The 15,732-nt window shown below is 37.2% G+C and overlaps 1 protein-coding gene across 6 annotated transcripts in view; it reads right to left on the bottom strand.

Moving 5' to 3' along the window:
• LOC135248176 (protein ELFN1-like) overlaps positions 1-3,057 on the bottom strand; it is a 144,924-nt gene extending 141,867 nt beyond the window's left edge. For 2 of the 6 annotated variants that reach the window (XM_064322494.1, XM_064322496.1), the window contains exons 1-2: positions 2,528-3,056; positions 2,218-2,342 (exon numbers count right to left, since the gene is read on the bottom strand). The gene's annotated coding sequence lies outside the window, so the exon portion shown is untranslated. Of the gene's footprint in view, positions 1-2,217; positions 2,343-2,437 lie in introns of all 6 variants that reach the window. The other 4 variants (XR_010328375.1, XM_064322495.1, XM_064322497.1 and 1 more) reach the window with 4 other exon arrangements.
• Between the last annotated feature and the right edge of the window lie 12,675 nt (positions 3,058-15,732).

Here is a 15,732-nt window from a genome sequence, read left to right as displayed (position 1 = left end):
ATTCATCAGCATGGTCACTTCACTAATTAGGCCTAACTCTAAATACTGTCTTTCTATCCTCAGAATAACAGTTCTTGCAATCTAATCTACAGTTAATAAAATGTAATTGATTGGTATAATCACTGATATGATTGGCAATATTTTTATCATCACATATCAGTTTTTTAGACACAAGATTTTTCCATCAGATATTGACATCTGATTCGGAAATCTGTCTGTCCTGGTTCAGTTGATATCTAAGTGCTAATCCAGTGTTTATACTGTACGTATAGTAGGGATGATGCCAAACACAAATATCCTATTTGTAAATAATAATGCATTCTCCTTGAAGTTTTCTCCTCCCCAATTTGCCCAATATTATTCGGATTTGGATCTTTCTTCTTATTCTTAGTGATTTGCTCAAAAGTCAGCATGAAGTTTCTCAATTCAACACACACACACACCTGCAGAGAGACAGTGAGTGAGAGTTTCATTTAACACTAGATAGGCTGGAGTGTAGGACGGAGTGTGGCACAGTGGGTAAGGAACTGCGCTTGTAACCGAAAGGTCGTAGGTTCGAACCGGGTAAGGACATGCGTTAGTCACCTGAGCAAGTACTAAACTGATTGCTTCAGTATTATCCAGCTGTAAATGGCTAACAATGTATGTTAAAATGTAGTCGCTTGGAAGAGTCGCTAACTAATTTGTATTAAGCTGAACGAATCGTTGGGACTAAAATCCAACGCTAAATCTACGCTCCATTTCCTATATTACTAATACTGTGTTTTAAAATAAAAATCTACTCAGTCAAAAACTACAGGCAGTTTGTGCCATTTTCTTCACAACCCCCAGACAAAAGACAATAGGTGCTTGAACCCAGGTGCAAACGTGTGCCGTCTACTCCAACATGCTGTTCAGCAACTGAATAACCAGCCCTTTGATATGAGTTTCCCAATCAAGCGCTATCAAAACTTACTTTGCACATATCACAAAATTCATTCATTGCAATCGTCTGATGAAATTGATAAACCATTTTGGTGGGGTTGAATATTTGTTTACTCTGTACATATATAAATGTTAGGCTTAGAACTCTGTGGAGATAAAACCAGACATATTTTCAGGTTTTCTTTGAAAAAACCAAATAAACTGAATAGAGCAGCCACAGGACAACTGCGGAAATGTAACCGATTTGTGTGCGTGGGGTCCCAGCAAACCACGAAAGCTGCATTGTCTGTAGGATTGATAATAGGAGAACGACGGTGCATAGGCTATGTAAAAGAGCACTCCAAGGAAAAGTGAGGGAGAAATGTGCTGATGACCAAAGAAATAACTTTTTTTTTTTAAGTTGCACTTTGTATTTCTTTTACTACTTCTCATTCAATTTCAATTTTGTATTTTGTCCTCCACATTTTAGCACTTTTCTCTGTGTTTCTGTAATATGTCGAGACCATTTTCCTTAGCCTATATTTAAAAAATGCAGTAATTTATAAATACAAATGTTGATTTTTTTTCCCTTTTTATTTCAGACCCATCTAAAAACAGCTTCATAGCAGATTTTGCAACTCAAATTGATTTAGTTTTGTCCTGAGTTTCAAGAAAATAGTTTTGCAATTTATGATTCATTAATCTTTACACTTCTGAAGCTGCTGGCACCTCATGTGCAGGAGTTACAAAACACAACTTAGGGAAATTTCAGTAAGAGCATAATAGCTAAAGATCTACTCCACCCAGGGAAGCTTTCCAATGTTTTATTTAATTTATCCAAGCTTATGCAAACGAAATGTATAGGTAAAGCGGGGCTTCAACAAAGAGGGGAGGAAAAAAGTGACCAGTTACGGCTTTGCTGGTTGTTTTCACTTGGAACGAAATCGCATCAACAAGCTTTCTTTTCCCTCCCCTTTATTCTGAATAAGCTTCACCTGAGCGCAGTAGACTTTAAAAATGTTTTATTCCTTCACAATTCGCAGGCATTCCTGAAAATACACAACCCGGTCAGAAATGCGTGTGCTGTTCGCCAAGTTACACATTCTAAACGGTGTGTGCTGTACATGCCTGCATCACGTTCTCAATGCATGTTACCCACCGCTAGCCACCGTAGCTATCCCAAGTTTAATCACTTCACTCACGAAATTAACTTCACCGTAAGACTCAAATACACAAATATATTACATTAGATACTAGGCATACACAACAACACTTTCATAACTTAGTTAACTGGTAATCAATTACTTTTCTCACCTGAAAATACATAACACAACACGGGCAAAAATGCTGCTGTTCGCAACATAGCACATTCTGTTGTACACGCCAGGACCCCTAGGTGGTGCCCGGTGGCCGCCTGCCCATGGACTCATATGCAATGCCTGTAATAATAAATGTGCCTGAACCAATACTGAATAATAAAATATCAATATGCCTGAATACAAATGTAACACAATGATTATAACAAATAAATTACATGGTGGGTATCCTGTTTCCCAATACAATAACTCATGGTCCCCACATGTGTCTGTCTACGTGGAACGTACCTATAGTTTTTACATGTTACCTCGTTTCCGGACCTTGGGCCTGCTTCCGTGAGTCTTCCTATCTGAAAGGTATGTGTAGCCTGATGTGTAGCCATGTAGCCATGTAGCCTTGCTCCTTCATTTTAAGGTTAGCCATCCGTGGTATCATTGTTATAACTCATATGTATTTGTAGCTTCCTAGCGTATGGGAAATTACTGGATAGTGCTGTGAACCAGCTCATTAGCCGTGCATAGAGAGATCGGTAAGATCGGGCGAGTGTTCACTGCGTCTGACTAATAGGACCAGATAAGTCTTCACTAATCAAGGTGTGGGGGGCCTTAATGTTAGGCTCCCCTCCAGAGCCTAGCATCGCTGTGGAGGGGACGTTATAGCATTATGGTGAGCTCCTTCACTGTTTGCATGCCTGAGTGTCAAACTGCACCAAACCACGATTTTAACACTATTGCGCTGTGTTCCACATAAGGTGGAGCGTGTAGTGGTAAGTAAATTCACGGGTGGGTAGCCATTTTAGGTATCCCACCGAGTCGCTGCTAGGCTCGGTTGTTATCGCCATCTCTTGGTATTTGTGAGTAAATTGTTGAAGTCCATATGTTTTTTTTTTTAAATGGAATAATAAATAAAAGCTTTGTATTACCACTTACATCATTTTACGGTGTTTGTGTACAGTGGTGTTTAACGTCTTTTAAAATATATAAAATATATATTTGCTTTGGAACCATTTTCTTTGGAACCTGTCTTTATTCAGCCAACGAACCGTGGCACCTGTTGCAATGGGTGAAATTCCTAGGGTGGCGTAATCGGACTTTTTCTTTATCCTTCTTTATCACTTGCCACACTTATATTCTGTAGTTTTTATTTATTTAGGAGTTCGTAGCATACAGTAGTTCATTATGAAGGTGAGGAACAATTTTTTGAATTATAAAAAAAATGTCAGCTTATAATTGACTTCACTGTCTCTTCGGTAGGGGTGGTGGTTGAGTTCATGCAGTTCGTACTCTGCAGTTCATAGTAAGTTTGATTTATTGTTCATGGTTCGTCAGACACAGATTCAAAAGGTTACCTGTTGTTGAACTGCATTATTATTAATGTCATTGTAAAACCATAACTTTAATGCTTTAATATCTCAACGATGCCAGTGATTATAATGGAAAAAATAAGGGATTTTTGGAATTTTATACAGCTTTGGGTTATACTCCACACACTTCTGGTTTTTATACAAATACAAATAATTTTTTGGTTGAATCAATACAGATACAAATACAAATAGTGGCATCTCCCCCCACGCTTAAAGTATAGCATTTAAGTAAAGTGGTAGTTACATTCTATACAATAGACAGTCAATGCAACAGAGCTGTAGAGGAGGGTAATGCTGTCTTTTTCATTAGCACTAATTAAATGTTCCTGGTTCCTACACTTTGTGTGGGCAAAGAGACACACATGTAGGATCGCAGCATAATTTAATTAATCAAAACATCATACTATCTACATCAAAACATCATACTATCTACAAACAAATCTTTCTCTCAAGAGATAGCAACTGTGCTGGAGGTCCACACCTCAGTGCCTAAACATTTGACAATTGAATATAGTCATACTGTGGACATTTACCTTAATTTTTGATTAAACGTTTTCAAATGGTTTCAAATACAGACAGCTTAGTTTATTCTGAGGTACTGCACCAAGGTAGTGATGAACTCAATAACCGTTCTCACTTCCCAACAGATTTCCTCATGATGTTCATCCATCAGCATTTATACCTATCCCATCTTACAACCATTCATCAACTTGCTTTATTAATGCCAGTTTCTATTCAAAGATGATCAAATTTATCATCACTGAATTATGAATGAAGCACATAGCTATTTGCGGGCTTTATCAAAGTTGCTCAGATACTTTGCTCTGCAGGGCACCTTCAGAATATTTTAAGAAATTTTTAAGATATTTTATTTTCGTAAGTGCTGAGTGTTAATTTGGACTTACAAGATTTATGTGTTAATACTTGCATTTGACCCCAGAATACGTATTACATGGATGACACAAAAGATCTGGTGTTAATAGTGTATATAAGCACATTATTAAAGCTGTTCTATGTAAACCCAACATGCTCATATTAAGTCCACCAAATGCAGGAAAGTACAACGTAGGATAATTATGGTTTGATTTATCTAGCATATGGTTAATAAAATAAGCGTTTTCAGATATGAGATGCGTAAAACTCTGTTACAGTTTGTGTTCATGCATGCTAGCAGCATGTTCCCTTAATCAGGAGGGCACAACTAGAAACCTCTCTGCACTATCTGTGCATTTTGAAGTGGACAGGCAATCATGAACGTTACAAAGTAGTCAGGACGAAGGTTAGGCTATATATAATTCCTAAACAATCTTGTGTAACTTTTGTCCTGACTATTTACTGTAAGACGTTTGTGGTTTGCTTTCTACTTCAAAGTGCGGAGGGGTTTCAAGTCAGGATAAAAGTTACACATAGCCTAATTGCTAAAGAATGATGTGTTAGTAACTTATGCCATTAGTGTTTATATGTACCATGAGGTGTGATGGATATATGAATAATATATTATTTTAAAATATCAAGATTTACCCTCTTAATTTCATGTTAAAAATGTGTCCTTGTGCAAGAATTATCCAAAAATTTTAATCTAAACAACACCTCTTCAACAAAGTTTTGGTACATTTTCAAAATGCTCGCAATGATTTTGAATGTGGAGTATGGTTTGTAGATAAGTGGTGGGGGGGAACTGACACACAATGTGGAAAAGGTTCAAGGGGGTATAGATTTTCAATAGTGTCTATATTTGGTCTTTACAATGTTTTTTACAAATTATATAAATATGGTGCAAGAAATGTAATGTGATGAAATATATTTTAATAGTTTTTCTATCAATAGTTCTTGTGGTGGGGCTATTAGGAAGACCTATTGGCTAAACTTATATATTGAACTTCATCTGGACTTCATTTTAAGCTCAATCTGGACTTTTTTAACAGTTGAGATGAAGAAATATAATAAATCCAGACTGAGCTTAAAATCTCACTCCCAGTGAGGGCTAGACAGGAGATTGAACTGGCTTTATTAATAGTGTGAGGGGTGTGCATTATAGCTAGTGGGGAAAAAGTTATTGTTTTGATGTTTTCAGGACTAATCTTGCTTACTACCTACTCTGTAGAAACAAGCTGTCAAACACATGACATAAAAGGTTTTATGATTTTATTTCCGACAGGGCAATTTCTTCTAGAACACAGACTGAAAACCAGGATCTGTAATATTACTATCCATTTCAAACATTCCCCAGTTTTTGCTGCTGAGCAATACTCTTTTATTTCGAACACTCGCTATGTGCTTTTAACCCTGAGTATAAAGTGAAGTCTAAGCAGTACAACCCTGGCAAAACGTCTTTCCTTAGAGCAACCCAGGAATAGATTTAGCATTCCACCCTTCAGCCCCAGGGCAAAGGATCAGAATAAGTCTGAAACCTCATCGGCACCAATTTTCCACTGTGGCACAATGGCCTCTGAGCCTGGCTTGCTTTGAACTTAACTGTATCTGCTTAGCATTGATCTCAGCTCCAGTGTCCAAACAGACCGAGCAGGGGGTGATATGTTTTTACCGCTTTTTAATGTTTTTCCTTCCTACCACAGCTTGAAATATAACGTGACTGCATTTGAAGAATTAAGCACAACGGGGGGTGGGGGGAGTGCTGGTGGGAGTGGGGCTACCCTATAGGTTGGCAAGGACCATCCTGCCCTTGACGCTCTGACTCCAGTCAGCCTGCTGAAACATCGCAGAAGCTGTCACTCATGCCGAGCACATCGCCTGCTCTACATTCTTTCAGATCAGAAAACCAATCAGATCTTTTTTATATCACACATCAGAAGAGATTAAATTCTAACACTTAGCACGCTGTTTATTACCCCGAGACTTTTTAAAAACAGGGCACTGGGTGACAAGTGAGAATCTGGGAATTCACTTCCAAGACCGCTTATTATACTGCAGGGTTACTCATGCCTTGTTCTGGAGGGCTGCAGTATCTGAAGGGTTTTGCAGTAGCCAGGCACTTAATCACCTTCATTCAATCAATGTCCTGTTGGATTTTAAAACAGCATTGGCAATGGAAAGCTGGAAATCCTGGAGTGGATTGCAGGCCCTCTAGGTCAGGAAATGAGCAGCCTTGGTATAAGAGGCATTGGCCCTCTAGAAGAACCTGACTGTGAGGGATGCTTATCTCTACAGGGTATTATTGTACATCATTTCCAGTTCCATCTACTTGAACTCCGGAAGTGAGGAAAACATTTATTGGTGAATTTACTCTGCTGGCATGCTTTCTGCATGAGCTTTTATACCCTGTGTGGTTGTAAATATTAGTTAAGAGATTTTCTCATTTTATTTTAGCATTTTAAAATGAATAGAAATGGGCAAGGGTCTGTGACTGGGACAACCACAAATAGAAAACTTTTTCTAAATATGAAGGAATTACTTCAAATGTGTCATCTTTAGAAAGGGTCTTATATTCATTTAAAAGCTACTACATAGTTACACACATTAGCTGTCAGACACCAAAACTTAATCTCTGACTATTTTTGAGAGTGTTCTCCTTTCTCCTATTGGTGATAATTGTAAGTGCTGCGATGACTCCAGAAGCAAAATGAATCTTTGCTCTCTTATAGCAGATGCCAAATCTAGCACTGCTTCAATTCAGATAACATGAAAGGAGAGAAATTAATGTTTTCTACCTTTAGCAAATACCATACCTGGGAACACAGCATTCATTTTCAAGCTTGGCAGCAAGCCTGGTGCACCATGGGATCCTCGGATTAAACTGGCAGACATTTAAACAATCCTCTTACCTGTTAAGACACCCATTGGCATCCAGCATGTTGGAAATAATGCTGCAAATAATGATATTCTAATTGACATTTTTGTTTTGTAGTTAAATCATTAAATTAAAAGGCCAAATCATTGAAAATTTAACAAATAATAATGATAATGTATTTTTGGATGCAAATGATGATAACTTCCCTCAGATACCTTTGTCTCTTCATGTATTTTTCCCAAGGTTAAAGCACCAAGCAAGAGTCGTAATAATGTTGTATATATAGTCAAATGCATTTACATAATGGATATTCACAAGTACTTGTGAATATCTATTATGTACATCTATACACGTAGAAGGCCCTCCAATTCGTGCCTTCCTTCGGTACAATATCTTAATGGAGTTAAGTTTGTGTTTAAAGTAGTGTAAGATGGATCTATGCATCTCTCTCACTGTGCCTGGTGCATTGGCAGATGCAGACACCACTTCTGTGCATGACACTAAGAGCTGCCCACGCTGCAGTGGTGGTGGTGCAAGGTGATTCTCCGCCCATGAAGAAGAGAGAACAACATGCTCTCACATGGGATAAATAAAAAAACAATTCCTAGCTTGGTCTCCCACCTCATCACAGCTTTTTTACTTTCAATGTCTTAACCACATTTAACCTCTCTCTCTCTCTCTCTCTCTCTCTCTCTCTCACATGCACACCCACATATGTGTGCACACACAGAAACTATTGTAACTTTGCTTGTGGGAAACAGACTGTATAATTTTTTTTTATTTTTGAGAAAGAGAAGACACACATACAGTTAAAGAGTTCAGTGCCAAATGCAAATGGCCTGAGCTGTTAATTTTAAGGAAGTTTTATCCTTTGAAGTCTTCAGGGTATTGAGAGTTATGTTAACATTACTGAGTGATCAGAGTATAAATGTGTTCTTTGAAAAGAAGCAATCCAAAGAACTGTATTCTATTACTATAATAAATGACTTAAATCGGATAACAAAAGATAAAACATTGTCTATTGTAAGTTAAATTACTTTCCATCCAAAAAACTAAGCACTTCTGAACTGCTTCAGCAAAAAAATCCTTTAGTTTTGGGGTTTAAAGACATTCTGGGTGCATCAGAATTCACATCCACCCTCCACTTTGTGCAGACAGACGTTCTTTCTGATGAACCACGGCATGCTGGCGTCTGCCTGCCTCAGTTGTAATTACCTCCTCCCCCCCCCACAGCTGTCCCTAAAAAATACCTACTGTCTTGCCATTATGCTAGCCTTTTGCCCCATTTCCAGGTTCACTAAGCATTATTACACTCTGCTTCCAGGGTTTCCCCCTTCCATGTTCATCCACATTACTGATGTGCTTTAGTCATTGCTTTTGTTTTTAAAGGTGGGTCATAAAGTTGGAATTGTCTGCTGCGAACACCTCCAACTGAGCTTCAAGCTTAATCAAAATTCAATTTTTCTAGTACTGTCACTCTGACAGTTCCTGTGAGCAGTTCAGGTTGAATAAGCCCTGTGGTTTAAGATAAAAAATTGGGTCACGATTTCCTAGTCAGTAAACTTTTTGAGATTTTCTTTTTAGCAAGTAATTATTCATCAATTATTACATTGTAGACTGAGGGGTAAACTCATTGGAACCTTTACATATAGCCAGAAATAATGACCTGGAGAAAAATGTGTTGCTTGATTGAATTGTTTATTGAAAAATGGGCAGCTCTATTGAACTGAATTTAATGGACTGCATTGCCATAGGGCCCAAATTTAACAGTAAAATTTCTGGACCATTATTTTACTGTAACTGATGAAACAAGTAGGTCCCAAATGCTCGAGCTACTGAAACGACACATAAAAGTCCAATGATCCTAAAAAAATCCTAATCATGCATTTTATATTAACATTAACTTGTACTTGAGCTGCACATAAAAGCAACACAGAGACCCATTTATACCTTCTGGGTTGAAACAGCGAACAGTCTTCTTACTTTGCATCTAAAAACCCTCATGATGACCCTGCTCCCAGTTTCTATTTAAATCTTGCTGAGGGTTCAAAGGCATTGCAGTAGATATTGACAGGTGTTTAATTGTAGATGGCAGATGTCATATATGAAAGAAACAGGCATTCCTTATGGGGCTGTTCTTATCAGGAAACACAGCTGCAAGGGCTGTAGAGTTCCTAGTCTATTTACGAAAACCCAGAAGGCTTGTGAGCTGTGGAGGTCTTAAGGGATGGAACTCATGAACATGCATAGGACCCCATCCATCAAGGGGCTCATGTAAGTGACCAAAATAAATGACACCTCCTCCATCTTAGGGGAGTATGCGGTCAAGGCTCACATATTTTTGGAAGTCAAAATGTCCCCAGAGGCCCCTGTTTTGAGCTGAGGAGGGGAAATGTTTGTACTGTAATGAGGTGTAGTGACTACAAACTGAATGCAATATTGATTTAAACAGATATACCAACAACATTTTTTGTAAAGGATGGCACACATCCCTTTATAGAAAAGCAATGGGCCATTTTAACAGATACTGTATAACACGAAACAGAATGGAAGAGCAATGAATGATATAAATCATATACGTAGACTTGCCTTTGGGTCAAATAATTCTTGATTCCTATTGACAATAGTTGTTGGTAAATAGCACTGTGTTAGCTTGGAGCTCTTCAAACAGGTGGATTACGTTTTAATTGAATTCCAGATATACTTCACCCTCAATCCATTCTAGTGCTTCTGAGGTCAACTGGCCCCCAATCCACCACAGCATTTGAAGTATGGCAGGTGAAGCTACACATTCTGTGCTTGCATACAGTTTATAGTTCTTTATGTGAAAGCTAGTTTGAAAAGTAAAGAAATATATGAACTGGAAAATAGGAAATGATTATGTATCTGCATTGTCTTGTATTTGACCACTGATGAGATTTTCTGTCTTTACTGATGATTAGGGGAGAGTGGGGCAAAATCTAACGTGGTAAAATGTAACACAGGCTTTTTAGGTAGATGCATCGAGTTTGAACTATGTATTTCAGGTTAAACATGCAGAATTACCTTCTCTTTGCCTCCAACGAATGATGGGAGAGTTCAATAAATGTTTCAGGAGACATTGCCAAAAGTCTGTTTTGGCTATATGCATTAACTTTTCACTTTTGACAGAGATCAGTATAGAAAAAATCTTCTTTAAAAAACTGTAGGAGGAGGAGGGGGAAACTGCACCACAGGTATAGCAACAGTTACAATAAACAGGCCTACTTTAATTGAAATTGATTAAAATAATTGTGTTCATTCTGATTAAAATCTAATCATTCTGACAGCATGAATGTTTTTCTGTAACTGAGACCATTACTGCAAAGCTTGTTTTAGTTTGGGTTCCTTTTGCATTCTATTCATTCTTTCTTGCCTATACAACTTTATGCATAAAGTTTCGTACAGATTTCATTTTCATCATGGCCAAAGTAAAAATAAACAAATAAAATTGCCCTAACACAAAATATAAATACATAAATAAAGTGCAAACAAAAAATGTGAACTCTGTGCAGAAACATTGATTTCTCAATAGTTACAATACAATTTAATACAGTACAAACAATTCCCCCAGGCATGTACATGGAGTTGACCACCATAAATAAATCTTCAACCTGTGGGAAACACTGAGTTACATCACATGTAATTAGGAACGAGGTGTAGTTTGACAAAAAATAAAAGAACTCAAATCTGCTTAGAATACAGCAGCTGCTTAAATTAGTATCTCTCTATTCATAGTTTGTAAATGAACGCCAGGGAACATACAATTGGAAAAATAACAAGATGACCAAGTTCACTTGTAAAAGAGAAATGCTAGAAAAAATACAGTGAAGTGGGTCATTACCACTTGCACTTGTGCTTTCCCGTGAACCACTTGCTGAGACTGTCTTTTCGTAATTTCAATTCATCAAATGTTTATGTGAATGCACTGTTATTTCAGTAAGGAACAAAAGGTTCTCCGATAGATTTTCATTTTCTCCCTCAATAAAATGAAACAAACTCCATAAACGGATATTAAGAGCAAGACATTTAGTGTGTTGCATTTTTATTGGATTAGGAGTTATTATTGGATTTGTGGGTATCTTTATTCAGGTCAGCTTAAAAACGCTTACCACCTAAAGCTCATAGTCTGTAAACATACTTATTCAGGTCTTTGCCTGAGGTACCTTGCCCAAGGCTGCAATATCATTTGCAATTGCAGAATTCCAACCCACAATCTTGAGTAAGACATCTGCCTTTCATGTGGAGGATCCAGAGGGTAGACAGAAGTGACAGACTCCCTGGATTTGTAGAGACGTCAAATATAACCAGTCTGACTGTATGGCAATCAGCCAACCCATTTTACCAGCTTTAACATCCTCATCTTCTGTGTATGCAGGAGTCAAAACAGTATTTATCATCAGCTTGCACTGCCAAGTAAAGGGCCTACTGTACGTTTCATTTTGAATGAGATTGTACATTACGTAAAGTATACCCAATTCTTCTTCTTTTAATTCTACTACTACTAATGCTGTCACTCCTACTACTACTACTACTGCTACTACTAACAACAACAACAATAACAGTCATGATAATAATAATAATAATAATAATAATGAAAAGAGGAAGAACTACAAGGGTGATTGCTCATGTCACAGACACTGTTCCTCGGCAGTGGCCAGGTGATGAAATTTCACGAGTTCCAAATTGAGTTTCCCAGTGATTGGCTACATCCACTTGCACTTATCAGCCATTACATCATATACCATGCCCACTTGCACTGATTTCCACCAACCTTTTTGATTTTTTGACTAATATATGTCTGTGATCATATGTACATATTTTTGGTTCATTTGGTCATAGCATCCCCTATTGCCCAATTTGAAAATCCCTTCAGCTCTAGTGTGGGGAGCCAACCCTTAATGTAATGCCGGAGTCGATGCCATCGGGCGCCATTGAACTTTAAAATGAAAATACTTCAACACTTCAACTGCAATACCCTCCTCCTGCTACAATTTTTCCTAAATAGCTGGGCTGGGCATTGTTCGAATTCTAATTACGTGAAGTTGAAGACAGAAGCAGCAAATGATCTTTGTATTTCTTTAACTACTTTCTCCATTTTGTGTTTTGCTTGTTTTGTTCATTTTAGCGCTTTTCTCAATGTGCCTATAATATGCCTTGGCACATTTTCCCTTACCTATACAACAAAACCAGTGTAAATTAGAAATAAAAATGTTGAAATAGATGCAGTTGTGTCCTTTATTTCAAGAAAATAGTTTGCACATTGATGTTTCTAATCTTTATTAAATTAGGTCTACGTTATAGTTAACCTAAACCTGAAAACAACTTATCAGCTCGAAAAAACCTTATGCACTCAGTGTAATACATCATGTATTACACTGAGCACCTACTGCATAGGTAGCACCTACCTACCTACAGTATCGTACATCAGGTTTCATGATAATCACCAAAACTGTTACACCATTCTGACTAACACTGATATAGGCCATTTTTAAAGTTCATTGGTCAATGATGGCCATGTTGTTTTTTCGATTGTGCCAGTTTATACGAAGTATGTGCATGAATGAAGAAAAAAACAGGATCTTTAAATAGGATCTGTCCTAAATGGGAGCATCTATCTGTTTATGCAGATGTTCACTCTTCCTCAGAAGTAGCAACAGCAAGCAAGTCCAAAGCAAGTGAGAAATCTTAATTACCATATCATTCTATCAGATTACATTATATGGCTGTGCCTATGTCATTACCTTTATTTTAGCATATTGTGATCAGTACAACATCCAAAAAAAGTACTTTAAAAGGAAGTCCATTACAATGTTTACTATAATCGGAATACATAATTTGTAACAATGTTTGCTAACATTCTCAAGCCATTTGCCCTGGGTTATATTTGCCAAATTAGCCATGGAAATCAGAAGTGTCTGCCAATAAAATAAATGCCTTATATCACCATAAAAATCCACCTTTACTACAGTGGGGTAAAACAATTCTGAGCAGAGTTAAACTACCTTAGTGTTATAATCATATAAAACAATATTCTTCCATATAAATGCAATTCTAAAGCAGAGGTCCATTCCGAAGGCTCAGAGCATGATAGGGGAGCCAAAGTACAATTTAAAGAACAGCATTTGTACTGGTGCCCAGGAGGTGGTGAGTGACTCAGCAGTCTTGACTTCCCTGAAAAAATACTGTTTGAAGATAGTGCTTCAGTGTTTCAGCTGTGTTAAACCACACAATTTATTTGGCTCAAGAGCCTGATCATATCTTTGACCTTACATCTTATTCTTAAACTTATACTTAAATAAATGAAGATGTTCCAGGAAAATGATCCAGGTTTTAAAGCTGTCTGTTACTACATAATACTGTTTTATATCTTAGGAGGGAATAATCTGGAGCGTTTTCAGCTCAGTTCAAAACTGAATACTGGGTCTTCCTCTTAGACTAACCTCACTATTATTGTTACATATGGCAACTCACAAACAAATAAAGCAGGCAGAGTACAACACAGTACAAACCATTTTTTTGTCAACCTGATACCATAATTGGATGCCCTGATGTTGTTGGCAACTTCTATTTTAGGATGGCATTGTTGCACATTTTCTCTGCTGCCTTGATGGCAATTTGAATTTCAAAGAGTCAACAAGGTGCAGTCATTTCTCAGACAAACAAGCATTCCATTCGGATCTAACTTGTTTGCCTTTTCTGTTTTACCCAAGTACTTGTAAAGATGCAGAAACTGCAGTCACTGAGCACTGACTGATGCCCAAAGATGCATCGTGACGATGAACAGTAATGTACACATAAGGAACTAAAAAGTTCCAATATCAGCATTATAATTTTCAATAGGCCTTTTCCTTTTTTTGCTGGCTGGTGTGTTGTCAATGCTGTTTATCTACAAAGGAAAAATGTTACCATGAAAAAACAAAATGTTACCATGACAAGAGAGAATTCATATTCTAATGCAGCAATATGGAGAAAATATTGAGAATATGGCAATGCTAAAAATGAGTTGTTATAGCCTCCCTCACATTTTTCATATGCTTATTAAAGAGGCTTAATGATGTAAAATAAGAGAAAATAACAGAAAAGCTATAATTAAAACAGGAAAACAAGTTATCAGAACAATAATTTTTATGGGCTAGTAATTTCTGTAAGCAAAAACAAATATAGAATAGCTTCAGCATGCAGCCTTTAAAACTGAAAAACTAAAAACAAAACAATGCTTTGTTGATAAATAATGGTATCTATTTTGATAAGCTAGAAGATGATGTTCATTGGTTCAAATTAAGGGCAAATAACTACCTTACAAAATGTGTGCCGTGAAAAAGTATTTTCCCCCTTCCTGATTTACTCTATTATTGCATATTTTTCACACTGAATAGTTTCAGATCTTTAGACAGAATGTCATATTAAACAAAGAAAACATGGATTAACACAAAACACATTTTTTACATTATTATTGAATTTGTTTAATTGAAAAACGAATCAAAAAACCCACATCATCTATATTAAAAGTAATTGAGCATCATTTAAATGCCACATCATATCTAAGCATTGCTGCTGATCATGTGCAATTCAATGACCACATTCTACCCCTTTTCAAATGGATACTTCCTGAAGGATAATGCACGCTGTTACAAAGCACACATCATCTCAAGCTGGTTCCATGAACATGACAGTGACTTCAGTTTACTCCAATGACCTACACTGCCACTGTATGTCTGTCTAGTGTAGCACCTTTGGGATTAGATGGAGGTTCGCCGAATGAATATGAGACCAATAAGGAACGGTGCTATACACCCACTGATAATATCACATATATGGCATAACCCAGCTCTGTTTCCAGGTGCACCTCACTCCTGGTCCTGAGAATATCAACATTCACTAGCCACGCTCAGTGCGCCCACACTCCATGCCACCCATGCGCCGTGCGACATTGTTTCCAGAAAAATTAGTGTCAAGCACCAGGAAAGTTTGTACAGGTTTGACTGCCTTGCTCAGGTCTGTTTAGGTCTGTTTGAGGTTGACTGGTGGACTGCAAAAAGCAACAGCAGTTGACAGCATGTTTCAGAGAACAAGATAGAGAACAAGAGCAAGCTTGTCTGCAGTTTCCAAACTAAAAAGAGGATGTTACAATGAGGAGCAAGACAAAAAATGAATTAGGATTTCCATAACAGAAGACATGTATTTTTTAAACTTATTATCAATCACTGATTAGGTAATAAAAATTAAAAGCAGATTTAAAAAATCAGTCAGTCATACACTATGAATGACTACTATCAAGTCACTGTCAAAAAATTGGCACTGTCAAAAAAAAAAAAAAACATTTTATCCAGCTTTCCAGAGTGAAAAGGGTTAAGAAACAAACCAGCACTCAAAAACAGAA

Source organism: Anguilla rostrata, chromosome 2 (assembly GCF_018555375.3).
Source record: "Anguilla rostrata isolate EN2019 chromosome 2, ASM1855537v3, whole genome shotgun sequence".
NCBI classification, from domain to species: domain Eukaryota; kingdom Metazoa; phylum Chordata; class Actinopteri; order Anguilliformes; family Anguillidae; genus Anguilla; species Anguilla rostrata.
This window is presented reverse-complemented; position numbering and strand designations above follow the sequence as displayed.